Source organism: Saimiri boliviensis, chromosome 12 (assembly GCF_048565385.1).
Source record: "Saimiri boliviensis isolate mSaiBol1 chromosome 12, mSaiBol1.pri, whole genome shotgun sequence".
Lineage (NCBI taxonomy): Eukaryota > Metazoa > Chordata > Mammalia > Primates > Cebidae > Saimiri > Saimiri boliviensis.
In genome coordinates, this window is record NC_133460.1 from 95,471,572 (window position 1) to 95,496,060 (window position 24,489).

At 35.8% G+C, this 24,489-nt stretch overlaps 1 protein-coding gene across 3 annotated transcripts in view; it reads left to right on the plus strand.

The window, feature by feature from the left end:
* The window catches only part of SHOC2 (SHOC2 leucine rich repeat scaffold protein), an 86,589-nt gene that overhangs the window by 639 nt on the left and 61,461 nt on the right, over positions 1 to 24,489 (plus strand). Inside the window, exon 1 of one of the 3 annotated variants that reach the window (XM_039465032.2) lies at positions 41 to 131. The exons of 1 other annotated variant lie outside the window; for it this stretch is intronic. The gene's annotated coding sequence lies outside the window, so the exon portion shown is untranslated. Of the gene's footprint in view, positions 1 to 40; positions 158 to 24,489 lie in introns of those variants that run through there. One more of the 3 variants, XM_039465033.2, reaches the window with a different exon arrangement.

The following is a 24,489-nucleotide window of genomic DNA, read 5'->3' on the forward strand; positions in this document are numbered from 1 at the left end:
CGGGGCGAGTGGGGGAGGGGCGGGAGGGCGGGGGGCGGCGGTTGGGCAGCGTCGCTTCTTAGGAGGAGGAGGAGGAGGAAGAGGAGGAAGGAGGGTGAGCGAGGAGGATGGCGGAGTCGGGGCTCCTGACGGTAACCCGGGGCCGATGAGGCGGAGGGTGTGTGTCGGTCGGTTCTTCCTGCCTGCTTTCCTGTCCGTCGGGCAGTCGGGCTGGTTGTCGGTAGGGGGAGGCCCCGCGCGCCCTGACAGGCGCGAGCCGGCGGCGCCGGGGCGAGGCCCGCGGGGCCGGGGCCCTGGGAGGCGCCGCCGCGGCCGCCGCTTTCCTGGGTGCTGTCTCCGTGAGTGCGGGGCCCTTGAAGCCGGCTCGCGTGGAAGCCCGCAGCCCGGCGCGGAGCGGGAGGCGGCCGGCTCTGACAGCGGCCGGGGCCGGGCCTGCGGTGGCGGCGGGCGGCCGGGACAGCGCCTGGGCGAGGGCGAGCCGGCGCGAGGGCGCGGGCCGGGGGCGCCCGGCGGACGGTCCCGCCCTTCTCGGCCCCCGGCGGTCCGGGCCCAGCCCGCGGGGTGCCCGGGTCGTGTGAAGCGTTGGCGAGGGCCCGGGCGCAGCGGCGGTCGTGCAGGGTGGGGTCTCTCCGCGCTCCCTCCCTGGAGCCCACCGCGCGCCCCGGTTCTCCTCTCCCTGAAAACCCCGGAGTGAAGTGTGCTGGCTCGGCTCTGGGTGTGTTGCTTGGCGAAGCGAGTTGTAGCCCTTCGAGACCGCGTCGTAGAACATGCCCGATGGCAACCTCTCCCGTGATAGCCCCGCTCTTCGGCAGAGAGGAAAACTAGTCTCTCTCCCCCGACTCCCCCAGGCTCTTAACACAAGAGGCTTTGGGGCAAGACGATTTTTTCCCCCTAGCCCCTCAATATCCATTGTTTTTGTACCATCCCCCACCCCCCCAAGCCTAGGTGGAAGAGTAATGACTCCAAAGCATTAATTTGCCTTTCTTTTTCTTTCTTTTTCCTCTTTTTCTTTTCTTTCCTCCCTCTTTTCTTTCAGTAGGCAGTTTGTGTTATTTTGGAATTCTGGATTTACAAACAGGTGGAATAAATAACCGATTTGGGAGTTAGAAAGAAGATGCTTTGTGTGTGTGTGTTTAAGCCCTTGCAGTTGCCCGTTTGATTTTCTTGTCTGTGTTGCTTTGTATCGTAATGGGGGTGATGAGAATAAAAGAGGAAGCACTGTTTTGCAACCTACCCAAAGAAATATTTTCGAAGTCTCTGGGGATGCTGAAGCAAAATTAGGTTACAGATGTAGACTGTATAGTATTTGCCTCCAGCATGATAGCTACCAGCAGTGTCTAGCCTTACACCTGTGTCATTTCGTATACTCTTCTTAGATACCAGGTGCATCTAGTTTCTTCTCAAGAGGGACTACTATATCAAAAGCTTTTGGTTACCTTTTCCCAGAATTCTAAGGTACACTTGTGTAACCAAGTGTTTTTGTAACTAAATGCAGCATCACCACTGAAAAATAGTTTTAATTTAAAGACCTCAGTTTATTAGTGTACTAATCTTTACCCTCATCTTCCATGCCATGGGCTGTAGAACTGTTACTGTGTACTTGAAGAGACTTAGCTATTGCATGCAATTTGTAGCATTCAGTAAGGTTATATTTATAATTCGAATTTATTAAGTGTTGATATTTTGCTGTGTGACAGTGAAAAGAATTTTAGGAATAAAGTATGCAAATCACCATTCTCCACATACGGAACTTAGCCTGAGTATGAGAAACTTTTATCTTTATTTAGACATTAAATATATTGCAAACTTTTCATGGAATTATAAGTATCCATTTGAAAAATAGTCAAAAATAAAGACAAAACTAAATAAAGACTTTGTCTAAGGTTTGTAACTTTCAAATGGCTGAAATTTAATAAAAAGCTAACATCTAAAACAATATTGAAATCCCTGTTTGAAATTACGGACATATCCTGTCTTTAAGGGTACTGCATTTTCCCAAGGTGCTTGTTCAGTTTTATTTTTAGTTTTTAATTTTTATGGGTGTATAGTAGGTGTTTATGGGTTATATGAGATATTTTGATAATAGGCATTCAATGCATAATAGTCACATTAGAGTCAATGACGTATCCGTCACCTCAAGCATTTACCCGTTGTGATACAGCAATCAATTATACTCTTATTTTAAAATGTATAATTAAATATATTGAGTATGGTCACCCTGTTGTGTTATCAAATACTAGGTCGTATTCATTCTGTTTTTTATATCTATTAACCATTCCTATTTAACCCCTTCAGTTTTTGAAGAAATAGCTACATTTATCTTAAAAGTTGACATTTGTTTTCTGATCACTCATTATTTTTAAGTTTAAAAAATTTTCTCAAATTATGGATTAAAGAGTGATGTTAAAATATATATTAATAGTTTGCAGCTAGTTTTGTTTGTTTGTTTTTTAAACTACAGTATTCAGAAAGTTCATCAGAGCTGTTTTTCTGGTAGTTGTAGCAAGTAAGGGTCATGCATCAACTTGTGAACTACAAGCCAGTTGGAAATTTGAAACATTTCATGTTTAAATAGAAACACGAAAATTACAAATTCCTTTGTCACACTTGCTGGAATTAAGCTTTTAATATGTTACTGTTTTTTTGTGTGTGACTTGGGTAAGGGAAGAATGACTTCCTCCGCATCAGAGACATAAACTGGAATTCTATGTGGAATATTTCCAAAATTGACTTCTAAATAGTGGTTGGTATATTTATTGCCTTGGCTTACTTGTATGAATTAGGGAGGAAGGGTGAATAAAGCTGAAATTCTTTTATTATACAGGTGGATAAATTATAGTCATATTTGTCTTGAAAATATGCTCATTTTCAATATTTGTTGTACAATTTAATATTTTTGGAAGACTGTTCTTTAAACCATTTAAATATTTTGGGGTTTTTTTTGGTAAAAATATTTAAATATAAGAATCTGTTTGACTAAAGATATGTAGATATAAGGATGCATATTTTTGGAGGCTGAAGATTAAGTGAAATAATTTATCTTTAGAATTTGGTTTACTATATAAGTCATGTAGCTTTCATGTATAAAAATGCATAAGATTTCTGCTTATAACAAAAGATTTTTAAAAACCCAAAACAATAAAAAAACAACAAAACGTGTTAACTCACAAATCCTTCAGTGAGTTCTGACATTTATAGCTTGGACTTGGAAAAATTCTGCTACTTGTTTATAAAATATCAATTAACAGGAAATTTAGATATACAAGGGATATTTATTTCATGCATTATGTTATGCATTAGACATATAGTTTGGCTGAATCTTTCTTAGACTAATTTATGGACATATATCATCTGCTCTTCTCGTAATCCCCTATTTTAACTGTTTAGTCTTCTGAGTTTTGTTTCATTTACTTGTTACACTGCATCAAAACTGTGCCCTGTAGGTCTTTTTTGAAATATTTTCTCTTAATATAGTAGTTAAATTTTTATATTTTCCAACTCTCTAAACTGACTTTTGAAATCTGAATAATTTCTAAATTACAGATGACCTATGGAATACTGGAACTTCATATATTATAGAGTGTTCTTAAAAGTGCTTGTTAATCATTGCAGGTTGAAACAAACATGCATAACTCTGAGAAATGTTTATGTTCTAAAATATATAATTGAATTACTTTAATATAAATTAGCGTTCATTCTGGTTTTGTTTGGTATTTTCCCCCTGGCTTTCAACTTTTTAATACAGCATCTTTAATTCAGCAAAGCAAAGTTTGTACACCCAAAAGGATATTCTAATTACCAACGATCCTTAAGCCTTTGAGATGATGGTAGCATATGTGCTTCTTGAGAAAGTATGCAGTTCCCATTATCAAGATTTAGAAAAAAACTAATTCAATTTCACACTGTATATCTCATTCCAACTTCTCTAAAGGTCAGAACTGATTGCAAAAAGTAGTATATAATCTAAAAGGTAAGGATTCGTTTATGAGAAATAATGAACATACTGCTTGTAGCTAAAACATTACAAGAGACCTTCAAAAAGGCTATAATTGTCCCTGTGTGAAATGAATCTGAAATATTTTTATGAATTATTTCTGCATGACTATCTTCTGTTTATAGCACTAGGAAGACTTTTGTCGGGGGGCGGTTTGAGATGGAGTCTCACTCTGTCACCCAGACTGGAGTGCAGTGGCGTGATCTTGGCTCACTGCAACTTCCACCTCCCAGAGTCAAGTGATTCTCCTGCCTCAGCTTCCCAAGTGGCTGCAATTACAAGTGTATGCCACCATACCTGGCTAATTTTTGTATTTTTAGTAGAGATGTGGTTTCACCATGTTAGTCAGGGTGGTCTTGAATGCCTGACCTCATTATCTGCTGCCTTAGCCTCCCAAAGTGTTGAGATTACAGGCATGAGCCACTATGCCTGGCAGCACTAGGAAGACTTCTAATGTTTAAATACTTTATTTGCCCTCAATTACTGTGTAAAAGTTCCATAATTTTAAGTAATTTTACAGCTGACAAACGTAGATCTTTTTTTCTTTTTATTCTTCTAATGTCTTGGAGGTAAAGAAATGGCCTGTTCTGACACATAATTTCTAGAACTTGGAATTAATTTGATGAGTTAAATTTGAGTTTTCTCAGTTTCCAATTTTGTGTTGTATAACACTTCCTCCTGCTTTCAGTACTTTCTCATCTTGCAAATAGTCTTTAACTTTTCAATTTTGTTCTATAAATATTTCTTACTACAGTTTCACATTCACCAGTGTCATGGAACTTCTGCTCTGTGTGTGTTCATGTGTGTCCCAGGCTCTGAATACAGAGATAAATTTGTTTCCTTCTTTCTGTAAGTTTGGAGTTTGTTGTATGAGCTGGACAAGTCAATAGTTAATTGTTAAACAATGTGACACATGCTTTAACAGCAGTATACACTGGCAAACTCAGATGAGTTAAGACTCAGACTGCATGTACAACTGGCGATGCCTGTTGGAGGACAGGACTGGAACTAACTCTTGAGGAATAAGTACGGTAGGGGAGAGTAGTAAAACCAGAAAGGTTAGATATGTTTGGCTCCACTTGGACAGGTAGAGAAGAATAACAGTTTGGATTCTAGTAATAATATTAGGTCATATGGTAGACTTTGATTAACACTTATGTTATTAATAATATTTCTTGTGTTCCTAATTTTATTTGGACTTTGAACTGCAAACTTGTATTAATGTTGAGGAGCTATTCCAAACTATTATTTAAAACTTTTCCTTCCATACCTGTGAAAAGAAAGGGAAAAAATTTTACCTTTGTTATTTTTCATTAATATTTTGATTAAGTACAAGGAGAATATGTCAGCCTAATGTGGGAAATAATACCCGGGCTTAGGACTTGGATACTGATAATGTTTCAAAATCACTTAAGTATCTTTTCTCCGCATTTATGTATCATGTTAAGAGTAACATTTATGAACTTTCTTAGCATTCATGGTATAGTGGTTTTTTGTTTGTTTGTTTGTTTCTGTGTAATCATTTAAAATGTACTCCTTTGAGTACACTTTAAAAGACGTTTTCCATACTTACTTGACAGTGCCACTCTTCAGGCAAGTCAGACTGTACGGTCAGCTGTTATGTCCTGGAAGAAGGCTTTCTATGGTCTTGTATGATTTAAAAGTTCTCTGAAATTGGGAATTGAGTAATTTTTCACACAGCATTTTTTTTTTTTCCCCAAGACAGCATCTCTTTCTGCACCCAGGCAGTGGCGCAGTCCCGGGGCTCATTGCAGCCCTGACCTCCCTGGGCTCAAGTGATCCTCCCACCTTAACCTCCCGAGTAACTGGGACTACAGGTGCGTACCACCATGCCTGGCTAATTTTTCTGTTTTTTGTAGAGACTAGGTTTTGCTCAGTTGCCCAGGCTGGTCTCAAACCCCTGAATTCAAAACAATCCACCTTCTTTGTCCTTCCAAGGTGTTGGGATGACAAGTGTCAGCCACCGTGCCTGACCCTTCATGCAGTTTAATTTAATACTTGTAACAGGGCATAGTGAGTCCCAATTTTGATGTCCCAAACTCCATTCCCTGCAAAGCACCATAGTTTTCTATGTTAAAACACTCATTTGCATTTTTTGATCCTTCTAATTTTTGTTAAAAAAATTTGAGAAATTTATTTAAATATTCATATTTTAGCTATTGCTTTAAATTTGTTGTTAGAACTCATTTATCTTGAGATTACTTATTAGGACACTAAAACTTTCTAGTGTCATCTGCTTGGTTACTACCTCATGTACTCTTCACATGACTAAACTCTAATCACCCTTCAGGCCTCAATTTTGTGTCCCATCCTGTGGGAGACCTTCCTTTGATCCCTAGTTAGATTCTTCTCTTTTAAGGTATCCAAGCACTTTTATTTCCTCTTTTATAACATTCACTCTTTTTGTAATATGTTTGATGTCCTTCTTTATTGCTAGACTGTAAGCCTCAAGATGAGCATTGAGTATGTCTGTCTTTTACTGTTCCACCAATAAAAAATGTCTAGACCTTTTAGGCTTCAAGTAGAAAATTAGTTTTAGATTAGTAGTCTACAGCCCCGGAACAAACTGAACAGGCCCAAAGGAAAGTCAAAGAGATGTCATAATGTTCTTATTTTGAAACATGCATTTTCTGTTCTTAAAGTCCTTCACGCCTTAATTCAGGCGTTTTTATTCTCACATAGTGTACAGTTTTTAAGCGTTTGGTAACCAAATATAAAAAGGACTGAAATTACTCCTAGAGTTATAAGAGAGTTGAAAATAAGAGAAGTAAAACAGTCAAAAGGCAAATGCAAGACATTTTGTAAAAATACCAGTTTATAGCAACTTAAGTTATAACAAACATACGTAGAATCTTTCAAGACACTGTTTTATACATAGAATAGTATAAAAAACAAAGATCTGATCTAGAATTATGAAGAAGAGGCTATTGGATAGTAGTAAATTTTGTTAAAGATAACATAAGACCATGTAGTTTGAAAAAAATACCATTCAATATTAAACAATTTAAAACTCACTGTGTTAAGCTTTTCTTACTGGAAAGGTTTGCTTAATGAGGTAAAACAGTAGGTGCCAGTATTTATTGAACAAAATAAGTTGAAACAATTACCTAAAAGTACTGAATCAATGCAGTACCGTATAATTTGTAGAGGTAGATTTTATATTTACCGTATGTTTATTTACTTTGCTATGAAATATGTAAAATTGAGTAGCAGCATGGTTTTCTTGATCCGCTTTTAATGAAAACATAACCTGTTGCATTGATAAGACAAAATAGCTTAAGTATTTCAACTCTGATTCTGCTAAAGAGACTAAGCTTCAATTTCTTGTATTTTCTGGTCACCTGGACTGGGAAAATTAGGTTGAAAGTCATAGTTCTTTGCTAAAAGTATGTGGTGTCTGACAGATTGGGTGACCTGAAATAGATTATATTAATTCAGTTTGGGTTTGTATATATCTGGGATATAGAATTTAAAATTTCACCAGAGCTTTAGTTCTGGTTCAAATTACATTTTATTTTAATATTGTGATCTCTTGAATTCTATGACTATAAGAATAGGTAGGAGAGCTAGTTATTTTGCTCCTAAAACAAACACTGGTTTATCAATCATGTGCTAATTGCAACTCTAGACTCATATAAATGGGATGCTTATATACTAGGCAGCTTAAAATAGTAAGGTTTTATGATTGAATCTTGAAGACATTTATTTCTGTACTTTGGAGGTAGTGATTTGAAATTCTTAATACTAGAAAATGGCCTAGTTTCAGAACACCCACTGAGCAACTGTGGGAACTCAGTATGCTAAATGGCTGGTAGTGCTACAGTATTTTTTAAATTTTTCCCACCTCCTGTTATGTAATAGCTTATAGTAGTACAACAGAATATGAGTATTTGGGACAAGAACAAAGCATATAGAAACTGCAAAATGATGTGAGATTGTGTCAGATTTTGTGTTGGGCACCTTAAGATATTCTGATGATATAATGATGGTTAGTGAATGTTTGAAATAAATCAGGCAGTAATGTGTTAGGTTGTAAATAAGGCTAATGAAAATAATTATTTGGGGGCTTGAGAAAAATGACTTTTAAAATAGTGACTTTTTAAAACAGAACAGTCTTTTATTCGGAAAAGTTTGATAACTGATATAAATATTCCTGTTATGCTTTTGTACAATACTTAAAGCTTTTAGTGAAAATAATTTTTATTTAAATATTTCTCCTGGCCAACTGTGGTGGCTCATACCTGTAATCCTAGCACTTTGGGAAGTTGAGATGGGCGGATCACATGCGGTCAGGATTAGAGAACAGCTTGGGCAACATGGTGAAACCCTGACTCTACTGAAAATACAAAAACTAGCTGGACTTGGTACATGCTTGTAGTCCAGCTACTCGGGAGGCTGAGACAGGAGAATTGCTTGAACTTGGGAGGCAGAGGTTGCAGTGAGCCAAGATCACACCAATGCACTCCAGCCTGGGCAACAAACAATATTTCCCCCAGACTGTTGTGCAACGCAGTCATTGTAGCATTGTTCCAGCCTACGAGAACCAGATACTGAAATTGAGAAAGTTTTAAAAAGAAAGAAATCCACTAGTTTATTTACTTTTTTATTCAGGAAAATATGGTTATAAAGGAATTTGATAAAACATACTTCTATCAGCTTATTAATAAAGGGACCAAGTTGAGCATACACTAGTTGTAAAAGATAGATTCATATTAAATGTTTTAGTTAAAAGGTTTTATGTTACACAAAAGAATGGACTGAAACTCGCTTTAAAAGTCAGCTGTATGGCAGGCGCAGTGGCTCACACCTGTAATCCCAGGACTTTGGGAGGCTGAGGCAGACGGATCTCTTGAGCTCACGAGTTTGAGACCAGTCTGGCCAACATGGTGAAGCTTCATCTCTACCAAAAATACAAAAATTAACAGCGTGTGGTGGCACACATCTGTAATCCCAGCTACTTGGGAGACCGAGGTGGGAGGATGGCTTCAGCCTGGGAGGTGGAGGTTGCAGTGAGCTGAGATCACACCACTGCACTCCAGCCTGGGCAATAGATCCAGACCCTGTCTCAAAAAAAAGTCAGCTGTATAACTCTTGGAGAGTTAACTCTAAGTAATACCTTAATGCATATGAAAAAACTTACCTGGCATTTTCTCAATTGGAACTCAGTTATACCTGGTATTTGCATGTGTATATATGTATGTATGTAAATACCATAATATAGCAACAATGATCCTGTGACAAGATCTTCAGGATTTTTGTTTTATTAAAGAAAGCTGAAATTGTTTAATATAATTAAACTTTTTCTTTATATTTTGTTATATTCAATTTATTTGAAAATTGATCATCTATAACTAGTAGATTCATGTGGTAAAAATAAACATTTTTCATTAGCATATCTTATGACCATTATCCAGTTTTTGTAACTATGCAAGTTGATAATATTTGAGTTGCTTCCAAGAACAGCTAAAAATCACTATTGTCAAATAACATTTTTTATTCCTGGCATTATTTAAATAACATATCACTTGCTACCTGAAAATTACTACATGATTTACATGTTTGTGGTATGGAAATTTTTTCATTTCAAGCTTCTGTAATCTATGTGGGAATCTAATTTTGGGATTTTCTTAATCTGCTCAAACTGCTGTAATAAAATACCATAGACCGTGTGGCTTAAACAACAGTATATATTTCTCAGTTCTGAAGGCTAGAAAGTCCAAGATCCAGGTGCCAGCCGATTCTGTTCATGGCAAATGAAGAGTCTCTTACAGATGGTGGTCTTCCTGTTGTATCTGTAGTTGGCAGAAAATGTGAGAGAGCAAGTTCTCTAGTCTCCTCTTACAAGGATATTAATCCCATTATGAAAACCCCACTCTTGTGACTTTGCCTAAACCGAATTACCTTCCAAATGTCCTGTCTTCAAATACCCAGAAGATAGTAGGTAGTACATACCAGTTGAAAATTGTAGGGTTGTGTTTAATATGTTAAATTTAAAAAAATAGTATTCCTTTATATATATTAAAAAATGGAAGCAAGAGCTACCTTTCAATATTTTGAGTAACTTCTGATGGGAAAAATTCCTATTACCATTAAATTGAGTATGGCTGCTTATTATGTTTCTTTTGATCTTATATGAGAAGATTTTTGCTTTGTGATATTTTAAAAAATGTAATACAGAGATAAATGAGATTATATTTTTTAAACTCAAAATATATACATTCTATTTAAAAAACCAAACAGTCAGGATAGTAGATAAATAGTTGAATGTAGAGGTCTTTCTCTGATGTCTCAGAAATGGACTACATAAATGTAAGAAAGGCCAGTTTTATAATCATGGCAGCTTACTACTGACTGATTCTTGGATATAAGATACCTTGAGACCATATATTCCTAGTCTTGTTATTGATAGTACATTTATTTTTATTTTTTTTCTGACGGTTTCTGATAGTTAACAGAGTGAGTAATGGAAAGGATTTATAGTGAAGAAATGTTTGGGTTTATATGTACAAAAACGTAGTAAGTTTAATTAACATTTTTTGGCTTAAAAGACCTGAAAATCTTTTTTTCTTTGAAAATACTATATTGAATATTGTAGTCATCTTAGTGTATATAACAGTTATATTTTCTATTTTGCTTTATATTAATAATTAAATAACTAGCCTTTTTTTTTTTTTTTTTTTAATTGCCAGTTTGCATAGGAAATGAAAAGTAGATCTTGGGAATACTTAAGTTGTGTATGGCATGTTTGGAATTCCTTGGCAAGAAAGGCAATTTAAGCAAATATTCATAAGTAAATTTTTTTTTTTTGGTAGTGTTTGTGTGGCATTAAAACTTTTCAGATAATTTTTGGTTAAGATATTTGACGTTTACCATTATATCTTAGTTATTTTGAGACTATTAAATCCCCCTCTTCCCTACTTTGCCTTTTAACTGGAAGACTTTGGTGAAGAATTTTGCCATTTATGCATATGGTGAGTTGAGGTGTTGTACAAGAGAGCTGTAATCCCAATTATGGTTTATATTGTGGGTTGGGTAAACAGGAATTTTCAGTTCTTTTCTCTATTATTTTCCTAGAGTCTAAATTACGTGTAAAGTCTTTTGCTTTCCTGTAGGTAATGCAGATTTCCTAAAAAAAAAACTCCATTTGCTACTATGTAAAATAAATCAGTCCTATGTCTCTCCATGTCTGCCCAAAGTATTTCATTTTGCTTCCTTACCAAGGAGGGAAAAAGTTGAATGAATGAATTTGAAGATGCTGTGAGTTGTGGACTCTTGACATAATTCTAATTAAATGAACCAGTGTAGAACATTTTATTTTCATGGACAGCCTTTAGCCTCCGTCCTACCTCAGGTTCACTTTTGCTGTTTAAAGATGTGCTTTTCCATTTCTCTGTAAACAATAGCATTCCTTTAAGCATGTTAATTTTGGGTGTTTTCTTATTCTTTGGACCAATATTTTGGTCTTCTAATTTTAAAAGTTCCTTTTTAAATTCTTAAACTGCCAAATTATATAGCTTTACATGATTTAGGTGGGAGAGCTCTTTATTTAAAAGAATAAGAAGCCTTTACATTTTAATAAATAATAGGAAATACAGTTGAAATCTTGTCATTTTTAGGTATTCATGTCAAAATTTGAGCGACCTGAAGTTAATTTTAAGTAGGAGATAGGGGAACTCCATGCATGAGGTAGAACCTTGTTTATTGTTTATCATGCTAGCCAGTGTTTACTGAGCATTTATTGTGTGCTCAATAAAAGGTTCATAATATTTTTTATGTTGTAGAGTACTTTACAAATTGCTTCTTTATGTAATAAGCATGCTGTCTAGAATGGCAGATAAAGCCAAATTAACAAGTATTTATTGTTTTTTAAATAAATAAAAGTGTTACATATGCTAAATATTGTCCTAAGTACTAGAATACAACTGTGAAAAAGACAGTAGTATTCCTATTTTCCCATTACCTTTAAATGAGAGAGACGGACAACTAACCTGCCGAGTCTAATAATAGTATGATAGGTGTTCTGTTAGGGAGTGTTTTAAGTGGGAATACAGAAGAGGTGGTATGCAGAAAGGCTTTTAAATAATTAGGAAAGGTCTTCCCAGACCTCTGAGTCGGGGTCCGAAGAGTAAGTAGGAGTTAGCTCAGTGAAGAATTGTAAATCTTTATTTCTGGCAGAAGAAAATAGCTTGTGTAAGTCCTAGACACAGGATAGAAAACTCTGCCATGGGATGTGAAAGAAGTTCATGTGACCATAGTGCAAGATGGGAAATAATAAGAGTTGTGACACAAGTAAGCAGGGCCAGATCTTCAAGACATGTTAATTACTATGAAGAAATTTGGGTTTAATCCTGAGGACCTCCCTCAGTTCTTTTAATTGGACATTAACCTAATTAGATTTGAGTGTTTGAAAGAACACTCTAATTGAAGCACAGTGATTAGGTTAAGAACAGGATGGGGGAGTGGATATGGTGAGACCAGTTAGAAGTCTATTTAGAAGAGAGAATTTGGTATACCTTGCAGCAGGGTAATGATAGTGAGAATGAAGAGAAGCCAATGGAGTTGAGAAATTTGGGGAGAAAAATTGATAGGATTTGGTGATTGTCTGAATGTAAAAATTGAAGGGGAGAAGTCAGGATGACACCTGGATTCCTGGCCCCCTTTCACCTTTTTTGGTTGATACCTGCTTAGATGTTACCTTTTGTAAGAAGCCTTTCCTGATTCCCCTAACCTCCAAGGCTAATTCAAGTGTCTTTCCTTCGTGCTTCAACAGCACATACTCGATATTTTTCTTACTTTACTCACTTGTGTATAAGCTTTCAGGCAAATAAACTGTGCTTTATTGTATGCTTTGCACCTTGCAAAATACTAGGTATACTAAATACATGACACTTAGTATAAATGTTGACCAAATGAAAATATACTTTTTATATTTTATATTTATAAAAATTTAAATATTTATAATTAGAGAAAATTGGTTTTCTGAACTGCTAATATTTAAAAACTTGTTTTACAGCTTCAGAGTGAGTCATATCACTCTGTGTACTTCTGAATGCCACTTGTAAAAACAGTTTGTATTGTAATTCTGGCTGGAAGTAGTAGATATTAAGTTTTTTATGGGTAATCTAGACTAAATGATCTCTGATTATTATATTGACCTCATCTTGTATTATGCTCTCAGGTTTTCTTGATAGGTAAAGTCTTAATTGGCTTTATCCTTTATCAGTTTAAAAGTAAACATAACTATCAGTGTTACATATATTTTGTTTCAAAATGAAAGTAGCTTTCTTTCTAATTATGAAAGGAGTGATTGCTCATTGTATATATTTAAAAGATATACGTACAGAGATAAAAAGTGAAAATCACCTGTAATTGAAGGATAGCATTGCCAGCATTTTATGGATGTTCTTCTAGACTTTACAAGTTTTATATATATTTATGATTATTTATATATGATTCAGTTAAAAGAAAAAAACAGGAAATATTTGTGTTTGTACAAGACAAGGTATTATTAATATCATTCACACCAAGAATCTTAATAGCCTGTATGTAACCAAATAAACCAATAGAACTGGGATACTACACTTAAATTCTTACAGGAGACCAGGCAGGTAACATAAATGAGTGAACCTAGTAAGGGAAATGTATGAGGTGGTTGAATTGGAGAGTACTTGGAGAGGGCAGCTTCTTTTTTATTTAATTTTTTTTATTGTACTTTAAGTTCTGGGGTACATGTGCAAATCATGCAGGATTGTTACATAGGTATTCATACACATGTCGTGGTGGTTTGCTGCATCCATTCCTATGTCCTCTACATTAGGTATTTCTCCTAATGTTACCCTCCTCAATCCCCCCACCCCATTATCCCTCTCCTAGACCCTCGATTCCCCATCAGGCCCTGGTGTGTGATGTTCCCCTCACTGTGTCTATGTGTTCTCATTGTTCAGCACCCACTTAGGAGTAAGAACACTCAGTGTTTGGTTTTCTGTTCTTGTGTCAGTTTGCTGAGAATGATGGTTTCCAGCTTCATCCATGTCCATGCAAAGGACATGAACTCATCCTTTTTTATGGCTGCATAGTATTCCATGGTGTATATGTGCTACATTTTCTTTATCCAGTCTATCACTGATGGGCATTTGGGTTGGTTCCAAGTCTTTGCTATTGTAAACAGTGCCGCTGTGAACATACTTGTGCATGTGTCTTTATAATAAAAAATGATTTATAATCCTTTGGGTATATACCTAGTAATGGGATTGCTGGGTCAAATGGAATTTCTCTAGATCCTTGAGGAATTGCCACACTGTCTTCTGCAATGGTTGAACTAATTTACACTCCCACCAACAGTGTAAAAGTGTTCCTGTTTCTCCGTATCCTCTCCAGCATCTGTTGTCTCTAGATTTTTTAATGATTGCCATTCTAACTGGCATGAGATGGTATCTCAGTGTGGTTTTGATTTGCATTTCTCCAGTGACCAGTGATGATGAGGCTTTTTTCATAGGCTTGTTGGCTGCATAAATGTCTTCTTTTGAAAAGTGCCTATTGATATCCTTTGCCCACTTTTTCATGGGTTTTTTTTTTTTTTTTTTTTGTAAATTTGTTTAAGTTCTTTATAGATTCTGGATATTAGCCCTTTGTCAGATGGGTAGATTGCAGAAATTTTTTCCCGTTCTGTTGGTTGCCGGTTCACTCTAACGATAGTTTGTTTTGCTGCGCAGAAGCTCTTAAGTTTAATTAGATCCCATTTGTCTATTTTGGCTTTTGTTGCATTGCTTTTGGTGTTTTAGTCATGAAGTCCTTGCCCATGTCTGTGTCCTGAATGCTATTGCCTGTATTTTCTTCTGTGGTTTTTATGGCGTTAGGTCTTATGTTTAAATCTTTAATCCATCTGGAATTAATTTTTGTATAAGGTGTAAGGAAGGGGTCCAGTTTCAGCTTTCTGCGCATTGCTAGCCAGATTTCCCAATGCCATATATTAAATAGGGAATCCTTTCCCCATTGCTTGTTTTTGTCAGGTTTGTCCAAGATCAGAGGGTTGTAGATATGTGGAGTTACTTCCAGGGCCTCTGTTTTGTTCCATTGGTCTGTATCTCTATTTTGGTACTAGTACCATGCTGTTTTGATTACTGTAGCCTTGTAGTATAGTTTGAAGTTAGGTAGTATGATGCCTCCAGCTTTGTTTTTTGTGGGTTTTTTTTTTTGTTTTTTTCCTTAGGATTTTCTTGGCTATGTGTGCTCTTTTTTGGATCCATATGAGGGTAGGTTTTTCCAGTTCTGTGAAGAAGGTCAGTGGTAGCTTGATGGGGAGGGCATTGAATCTGTAAATTACTTGGGGCAGTATGGCCATTTTCACAATATTGCTGCTGCTTTACCATGAGCATGGGATGTTTTTCCATCTGTTTGTATCATCTCTTATTTCCTTGAGAAATAGTTTGTAGTTCTTCTTGAAAAGGTCCTTCACATCCCTTGTTGTGTTCCTAGGTATTTTATTCCCTTTGTAGCAATTGTGAATGGGAGTTCGCTCATGATTTGGCTTTCTGCTTGCCTGTTATTGGTGTATAGGAATACTTGTCATTCTTGCACATTGATTTTTATATCCTGAGACTTTGCTGAAGTTGCTTATCAACTTAAGATTTTGGGCTGAGACAATGGGGTCTTCTAAATAGACAATCATGTCTTCTGCAAATAGAGACAGTTTGACTTCCTCTTTTCCTAAGTGAATACCTTTTATTTCTTTTTCTTGCCTGATCGCTGTGGCCAGAACTCCCAATACTATGTTGAATAGGAGTGGTGAGAGGGGGCACCCTTGTCTTGTGCCACTTTTCAAAGGGAATGCTTCCAGTTTTTGCTTATTTAGTATAATATTGACTATGGGTTTGTTGTAAATAGCTTTTATTATTTTGAGATATCTTCCATCGATACCTAGTTGATTGAGAGTTCTAGCATAAAGGGTTGTTGAAATTTGTCAAAGGCCTTCTCTGCATCTATTGAGATAATCTTGTGGTTTCTGTCATTGGTTCTGTTCATGTGATGGATTACGTTTATGGATTTGTGTATGTTAAACCACCCTTGCATCCCAGGGATAAAGCTGACTTGATAGTGATGGATAAGCTTTTTGATGTGCTGTTGGATTCAGTTTGCCAGTATTTTATTAAAAATCTTTGCATCAATGTTCATCAGGGATATTGGCCTGAAATTTTCTTTTTCAGTTGTGTCTCTGCCAGGTTTTGGAATCAGGATGATGCTGGTCTCATAAAATGAATTAGGGAGGATTCCCTCTTTTTGTATCGTTTGGAATAGGTTCAGAAGGAATGGCACCAGCTCTTCTTTGTACCTCTGGGAGAATTTTACTGTGAACCCACCTGGTCCTGGACTTATTTTGGTTGGTAGGCTATTATTTGCTGCCTTAACTTCAGACCTTGTTATTGGTCTAATCAGGGATTCAACTTCCTGGTTTAGTCTTGGGAGGGTGTAAGTGTCCAGAAATTGATCCATTTCTTCTCAATTTACTGGATAAAGTGCATAGAGGTGTTTGTAGTGATCTCTGATGGTAGTTTGTATTAATTGGTGGTGATATCCCCTTTATCATTTTTTATCGCATTTATTCGATTCTTCTCTCTTTTTTATTAGTGTGGCTAGCGGTCTGTTTTGTTGATCTTTTCAAAATACCAGCTCCTGAAATTATTGATTTTTTTTTTTCTTGAAGGGTTTTTTGTGTCTCTATCTCCATCAGTTCTGCTTTGATCTTAGTTATTTCTTGTCTTCTGCTAGCTTTTGAATTTGTTTGATCTTGGTCTTCTAGTTCGTTTAATCGTGATGTTAGGGTGTCGATTTTACATCTTTCCTCGCTTCTCATGTGGGCATTTAGTGCTATAAATTTCCCTCTAGAACCTGCTTTAAGTGTGTCCCAGAGATTCTGGTACGTTGTGTCTTTGTTCTCATTGGTTTCAAAGAATATCTTTATTTCTGCCTTCATTTCATTATTTATCCAGTAGTCATTCAGGAGCAGGTTGTTCAATTTCCATATAGTTTTGCTGTTTTGAATGCGTTTCTTAACCCTGAATTCTACTTTGATTGCACTGTGGTCTGAGAGTCTGTTGGTCATGATTGCCGTTTTTTGAATTTGCTGAGGAGTGATTTACTTCCAATTATGTGGTCAGTTTTAGAGTAAGTGCAGTGTGGTGCTGAGAAGAATATATTCTGTGGATTTGGGGTGGAGAGTTTTGTAGATGTCTATTAGGTCTGCTTGGTCCAGATCTGAGTTCAAGTCCTGGATATCTTTGTTAATTTTCTGTCTCGTTGATCTGTCCAATGTGGACAGTGGAGTACACTTCTTTTCAATGCCAGTTGATTTTTGTCATTAGGAAATACAGAACTGGGCACAGTGGTATACACTTGTAGTCCTACTGCTCTGGAGGCTGAGGTGGGAGGATCTTCTGAGCCCAGGAATTCAAGGCTGCAGTGCACACTGACGTACCTGTGAAGAGCCACTGCACTCCAACCTAGACAATATAGTAAGACCCTGTCTCTAAACACCAAAAAAAGAAATGTGCAGTCCAGTGATGCCCATATCTTTTGACTTTTTTAAATGAGAAGTTTGGATATTTATGTGAGGCTCCCAAAGATTAAATTCTGGCAAATTAAAAAAGCCATCGTGTGTGTTAAGCACAATGTAGCTTTTACCCATACTTTGTATGAATACTACAGACGGTGGAGAAATGGAAAGATTTACACACTCTCACTAATATTATATAGATTAAAAATAATATATCCTTTTTTATACATCAGATTGATGAGAATGATCACTAATTTGTAGGGTTGGGAGAGTATAAATTGATGCAGGCTCTTTGGAAGAAGGCAGTTTGGAACTACATACAAAAATTTAAAACACATACTAGTTTTGACCAAACAGTTCTACTTTCAGGAATCTGCCTTACAGAAATATTAGTCCCTGTGGGTGAAGATTTATGTTCAGTGAAGCATTATATATATATATGTTGATGAAAACAAGGTTAAAAAATGTAAAGGAAAATAGAAACAACCTAAATATCAGTTGATAATAGGAATGATTAAATTATATAGCCATATCACAAATCATAGTCAATGAAAAGATGAAATATATCTGTATTCCTGTGTGGAAAGAGTCTAGAATTTACTATTTGTTATTTATGTACAAAAATTATAATTTATATATATAAAGTTATACTATGCTGTCATTTTTAATATCCGTATATTGCATAGTGCCATAATTTAGTCTATTGTTGTACGTTATTTCCAATGTTTTGCTATTTGTATGCACATTGCAGTGAACGCTCCCTTTACATAGGTCCTTGCAGTGGTGTCTCCTAAGATATGTTTCTTTTATATTTTATATGGTGACAACAATACATATCTGAACTCTGTATAGCTTGGGGACATACCTTTACTGAGAATTTGCTGTATGACCCTTGAGTTAAGGTACCTTAGGCATGGTAGACAGAGAACTAACCAGGAAAGTGGCTTAGTTAGCCTAGATTCCTTAAGATTTTTAAAGGTAATTTAAGTAGTAGTTTTTGTCTAGTCCATACATGCATGTGGTATAAAATTCAGAAGATAAAGAAAGGTAAAGTAAATCTTTCTCCCACTGTGAAACCTCTAATGTTTAATTTCTGTTCCTGGGAAACTACTATGAGTTTATTCATCCTTCTGCAAATGTTTTATGCATATATATATATATATATATATATATATATAATACACATACAAGTATATATTTAAAAGTTTTTTTTGTAAATGGTATCATATATGCTGTTCGGCAGTTCACTTTTTCTCATTTAACTCTAATAGTATCTAACACTTACGTGATGCTTTGTTCTAGGCCCTGTTCTAGCATGTGTTTTTGTATTGATTACTAATCTTCATCACAAGTATGAGAAGTAGGTAAATATTACTCCCTTATCATAGATGAAGAAACTGAGGCACAAACGTTAAATAACATGCTAGTAAGTTGTCAGCTGGAAGGTGAACTCCAGCCTTCAGCAGTTTGGCTAGAGTCTTTTCTATTATCCCATATGCTATACAGACTTAATTGTTGTTGACGTTAATTTATCTAAAGGTCCTGGTTGGTGGACATTTAGTTGTTTCCATACATTGCTGTTACGAATGATGCTAGTGTGAATATCCTTGTGCTTATAAATGCCTGTGTCATTTGAATATGTAAATCTGTTTCATTTTCCCTTTTTTTTTTGGTGGGGGACAGAGTCTCTTGCCCAGGCTGGAGTGCAATGACATGATCTCAACTCACTACAGCCTACGTTTTCTGGGTTCAGGTGATTCTCCTGCCTCAGCTTCCCAAGTAGCTGGGATTACAGGTGCATGCCACCACACCTGGCTAATTTTTGTATTTTTAGTAGAGATGAGGTTTCGCTTCATTGGCCAGGCTGATCTTAAACTGCTTACCTTGTGATCCACCTGCATCAGCCTCAGCCTCCCAAAGTGCTGGGGTTACAGACGTGTGCCACTGTGCCTGGCCCTCTCTCATTTTCATCCATCCAAATTTGGGGTTTAGAAGAGTCTTGTGTTCATATAGTTACATTCTATTTTGAGCTCTAATCTGAGACTTTTAAAAAAATGAATATATTTAGCTCATTTGTATTTATTATAGCATTATGGTTATAGCCTCATCTTTTATACCTAATGGACCAGGAGATAAGACAAGATATGTTAACAATTGAAATACACTTAAAGATGTAAAGCAGTACAGTATAAAGATGTTAGCATTTCTCAATCTTTTTACTCATGTTTTTGTTGGTTATATAAAAATATTGTCAGGAATTGTAATAATTACACTATATTCTGTAGCCATAGCCATAGTCTTATTAGATCAATAGTTAGGTGGATTGAAATGCTCAAAGTTTGTTCTTTTTGATAGTTTTTTTCTTTTAGATGGCTGAACTTTATCGAGTATGTTCTTAAAGTTTATGAAAACATTATTCCTTATGGTTTTGTATATTTAATAATGTTTAACTGTTGGTTTTATACTGGAGATAAATATTTGGGTACTCTAGATACTGCTCACTGATTTATTTTTTGAGAAGGAATTTCGCTATTGTCTCCCAGGCTGGAGTGCAGTGACGTGATCTCGGCACACTGAAACCTCTGCCTCCTGGGTTCAAGCGATTCTCCAACCTCAGCCTCCCAGTAGCTGGGATTACAGCCCCCACCACCCCCCAACCCGGCTAATTTTTTAGGAGAGACAGGGTTTTACCATGTTAGCCAGGCTGGTCTCAAACTCCTGACCAAAGTGGTGGTATTACAAGCATGAGCCACCGCTCCCTGTCTGCTTCACTGATTTTTAAGCATTGATTCTGTCTTCCTTCACATTTTAAGTTAGTGGGTTTTGTTTTGTTTTGTTTTTTGCTTTTGCCTAGATTCTCAAAGGATTCCTCATTTAAATCTTTGAAAAACAACAATTTTACTATTGCAGTATTTATCTTCATTAGTATGCGTCAGCTTTTCTTAGGGAGGGGTATGTCCTTTTTGTGGGGGAAGAGGGGGTCCAATCCTAACTCTGTGTTTCAGTAATGAGGTCTGAAAGCTTCAAGTGTTTCCAGCAAGGGACTATTGGGTTTACTTTTCTGACTGTTATGTAATTTAGAGAACTGAACTGATAGTTTTGAGTTTGGAAGTTGCAAGCCATTTCCCTGGCTTGAGCTCTTCCAGCATCCGTCTTTACCTTCACTGTATTTAGTAGCCCTTCTCATATAGTGTGGTTAGGGATATGTCCTAGTTTGTTGGAGATGTGGTTTGTGTTTTTGTTTTGCACTCTCATCTCCTAGCTGTTTTCAGACATTTTTAAGAGGAAAAGGGGATCATACCATCTTTCTCCTGCCATTTCAAATCAGAAATACCAAGAGTTACAGGTTAGTCCAGTTTTGTTAGAATTAAGATAACTTTACTGGAAGGAATAAAATATGTGCTGATGTTTTCTGAAAGCCAAAAATAGTTCATTTATAGAGGCTCTTTTGGATTGCAGTATTTATTTTTACTGTATTTAATTTATTGTATTTATCTTCATTGTATTTATCTTCACTGTATTTAATAAATATTGCAGTATTTGTCTTTACTGTAACCCCTATCTCTTGGGCTCAAGCCATCTTCTTACCTTAGCCTCCTGAGTAGCTGGGACCATAAGCACGTGCCACCATGCCTGGCTAAATTTTTTATTAAACAAAATCACAATATAACATTTAAGTTTGATTATATCAGTTTGTAGTTATGAAGTCTTACACATTAGAAAGCATTAAGAATGAGACTAGTAAATTTAGAATTAAGAATTAAGCATGAGACTAGAGACTAATGTTAAAGACTAATAACTAAAGTTAGAAATTAGTTTTAGAGTGCTCATCAGTTCTTCAGTTTGCCTTAGATGAAGATTCTTGCATGTACTAAATTCTGCTTCTAGAATATTTTTAAGTCCTTTGGCTTAATGAAAGTTAGTTCTGGGATAATCTGGTATTGTGAATGGCATCTTGTTTTTCAAGGGAAATGTCCACCTATTTTCCTCACTTAATTGGCACTGTATTATTGGAAGAAATTTCTCTTTTAAATACTAGAATGATAAAATACCTATATGATAAAATACCTATATGTTAAAAGAAATATGAAAAATTTTGATAGCTGTTGGGCAAGCCTCCTCCTGTTCTCTTTTTTGTTTTTTAACATATTCTTATATTCATTTGACTGAGTTTCATTTTACCTGTGGCAGCTGAGAGAAGCTAAGTATTTTTTCCATCCCATTTCTTTTATGTGACTATGTATTATTTTCTTAGTCTCAAATACGAAAGCACATCTGACAGCGTCACGGAAAATTTTAATGATTAGTAGATTATTGGAGCTTTCAGTTTTTAGCCTTTGTTACTCCAGTTATTGATCATTCCAGTATTTTTTAAATCTTAATTACTTTTCTAATAATTTATAATAAAATTTGATCAGTGTTTTGTCTTATAATAGTGCCTGTGTTTACTACTAAATAATTCTACTTTGAGCAGTTGAAACACTATGAGATATTGATAGATATTCCCCAAAAGGGTTTTTTGAGCCAAATAAATTTGGGATAGCTTGTGTAACAAAATAATTACTTTGTGAAGAATGGATAGAACACTAGTAATTTCTGCTATAAAGAGTATAATTACATTGGAAACACATCCCAAACCTATTTGATAATGAACTAAGTTGTAGAAATACATTTTGGGAAATGCCAAGAATATATTATAGAATATTTTCAGATCAGTGTATTGTTAGGGTATTCCAAAATATGTATTTGCATGGCATTTGCTTTTTAATAGGGATAAATGGTAATTGCTGTCCCAGGATGTAAATATAATCAGAACATTTAATTGTGGTAGTATGTTTTCTATAAATCTGAAAGGTTTTTGACATGGAAATTTTGTTACAGTTGATTTTCCAGACTAAAAGTAATTCTTAAGTGCCTCATATGTATTAAACACCAAAAATTGATCTTTGGAACTCCTTTCTGTTAAGTTTTAGCAAGAGGAATTTTAGAAATCTTGTGGCCCTCCTGACTTATTTTTCAGATGTAAAAACTGAGGCCTAGAAATGTAACTTTTGCCTAAGTCACATTGGAACCAAAACCCACAACTCCAGATTTTTTTTTTTAACTGCCTTAAAATTTTAATTTAATTTAATTTTTTTGAGACAGGGTCTCACTGTGTCACTGAGGGTGGCGTGCAGTGGCACAATCATGGCTCACTGTAGCCCCTATCTCTCGGGCTCAAGCCATCCTCTTACCTTAGCCTCCTGAGTAGCTGGGACCATAAGCACGTGCCGCCATGCCTGGCTAATTTTTCTAAATGTATTTTGTAAATAGGGTTTCCCTATGTTGCCCAGGTTGGTCTCGAACTTCTAGCCTCAAGCAATCCTCCTACCTTGGCTTCCGAAAGTTCTGGGATTACTTTTAAGCACCTTGCTTTTGAGATGGAAAGCTAGGTAGTATCTCCACTTAACATGAGAATTGAGATAAGATATCAAATCATCTTTGATGTTAGATTATGAAGTATGTCAAATTGAATATATATACAACTCAAGTTTCTACACATCTAGTTTCCCCCTCATTTCTCAGAATCACTATTTTTCTCCTAGCCAAGAGAAAAAATAGTTTTAAAATAAGCATGTACCCTTACCAGTATTACTACTAAGGAATAACCAGTGCTAGTTTTTAAGAATTGGTGCACAGGCCAAGGATGGATGAGTCAGATTTTTTTTCTCAGTTGAGCTACATCATCCCTTCCTAGTAAACAATTATGGAAATATTTATCCTACTATTAATGAAAAAATGGGCTTAGATGACTGTGAAGTTAATCTCTAAGGCCCTGACTTTAAATTTATAGAGTGTACATACATTTTTAACATACTTTTCACAAAGATACCAGCTGAAAGTAATTGGCCTCTTGGTTATATGAATTATGCATTTAGACATAATGTATTATTGGAAGAAATTTCTTTTTTAAATACCAGAATGATAAAAATTATTAGTGCTTTCTGTAAAATCAGGACTGAAATGATAGGAGAAAATAATTTTTTTGAGATACACATTTGGAATTTTTGTATCTTGTTGGCCACTCATTTTGTTCAGTTTCCTAAGACTAGAAAGCAATCCTGCCTTTCCTAATTTTGTTTCATCAAAGTTTTTTGGGGTTTATGTGTCTATTCTTTACATTAATTGTAGTGTATGTTCTTCTGTTTCTTCTGTGCCCCTTCCACCGATCTGCAACTCTCACATACCTTTATTTTTTTTTTTAGTAGAAAAAAGCAAGTGAATCATACTAGGAAGAAGGCACATCTTTAAGGTTAGGTTCAAAAGTCAGCATATGCATGAAAATAGCATATAATAAAAATGTTCATTCAGAATTCTCTAAATGCTCAAAGTATATTAACGTGTGATTTTGCATATATCGTATATGTGAGCTAAATTATTTATAATTTTATATAGAGGTTCTATTAACAAATCATTCAGGGTCATGTTCATTTATGAACATTTCAATTTACTGATTCTTTTTGTTGTCATCTTTATTTACTGTTGATGATTTTATCAGTTTCTTTCTTAGTTATTTAATGGTTTTCTGTTGTCTTTAATTTAGATTTTTTCTTGAACAAATTGAGGAACTGTTACCATTCACTCAACCTGGCCACTTGAATAATTTTTATATATAATATAAAAAGATATAAATTGTGTCCGCAATACTGTAAACTTGGAGAGGGTTTGGAGAAGTTAAAGTTTTTATATGTGATTGAAATTAAATTTTTATCAGCTTACAACAGGCTATTATAACTACAAGATGTCTTATATACATCACATGGGAAAAAACCCTGTAGTAAATACACAAAAGATAAAGAGAAAGCATCTAACTACCAAAATAAAAAAATAAAAATCACAAAGGAAGACATTGATAGAGGATGAGAGAAATAGAGGAACTACAAGA